This window comes from Vitis riparia, chromosome 19, assembly GCF_004353265.1.
Source record: "Vitis riparia cultivar Riparia Gloire de Montpellier isolate 1030 chromosome 19, EGFV_Vit.rip_1.0, whole genome shotgun sequence".
NCBI lineage: Eukaryota > Viridiplantae > Streptophyta > Magnoliopsida > Vitales > Vitaceae > Vitis > Vitis riparia.
The window spans coordinates 17,508,523-17,509,753 of record NC_048449.1 but is presented as its reverse complement, the minus strand read 5'-3'; positions in this window follow the sequence as shown (position 1 = coordinate 17,509,753).

The window sequence follows — 1,231 nt, the reverse complement described above, 5'->3', positions numbered from 1 at the left end:
GGAAATTGGAAATTAAGTTCGGAAATTGGAATTTTGAAAAATTGTTTAAGAAATGGAATTTTAAAGTAAATAAATAAATAGAATAATATAAGGATGAAAAATAATAACGATTAAATAAATGAACGTGAATATTGAAAATTTTTTAAATTGAAAATTAAATTTGGGAATTGGAAATTTTTGGAGTTTTAAAATAAATAAATAAAGTAATAATGATTAAATAAATTAATGTGAATATTTGAATTTTTAGAATTGGGAATTTAATTCGGAAGCCGGAAATTTTAAAGAGTTGTTTAAAATGGAATTTTAAAATAAAAGAATGAAATATTAGTAATTAAATAAATCAAAGTGAGTATGAGAATTTTCGGAAATTGGAATTTGGTTTAAAAATCAAAATTTTGAGATTATTTGAAGATTGTATATATTGTAAGTAGAGTTGGGAAGTTGGAATTTAGAAAATTTATTGAGGAATTAGTGCCCTTTTTAAAAAAAAAAGAAAAAAAAAGTAAATTATGTAAATCGAAAACAAGCAAGTGGACTAACTTGAAGTGGGTATGGACTTGAAATGGGCATGGGCCAACCTAAGGTGGGTAAATAAACATGAGGCTTTTCATCATCTTGTTTGGACTTGGGCTTCACCTCAAGCCCATATCTTCAACTGAAAACAAACAAATGGGCATGGGCCAACTTAAGATGGGAAAAACAAAACAAGGGGCCTTTCATCAACACAAATAGGTTTGGGCTCCAACTTAAGCCCGCATCTCCAACTGAAAACAAACAAATGGGCATGGGCCAACTTAAGATAGGAAAACAAAACAAGGGGCCTTTCATCAACACAAACGGGCTTGGGCTCCAACTTAAGCCCATAAGTCAAAACCTTGGGAGCCCACCAACAAGACCCACTGCCCAGAATATTAGCCATGAAGATCAAAGAAGAGGTTTCACCCTTTTTTTTTTTAAACTCTAGGTTGAGGCTAAACCTATCCGTATCCTTCCAAGAAGGCCATGCATGCGTCCAAACGGTCATGCATATGGATCGTATGTTCGAGAGAGAGGGTAAGAAAGAGATTCATGGGAGAGGAACCGTGGGATGAGTGGGAGAAGCGGAGTGAGGAATGGGCATGCATGCTGGGGAATATGTGGTGTAGAGAGGGAAAACGGGGTGGATAAAAGGAATGGGTAAGCATGGGTGTTGATATGGCTATGGTGGTGTAATTCATGGGGCATGAAGGTA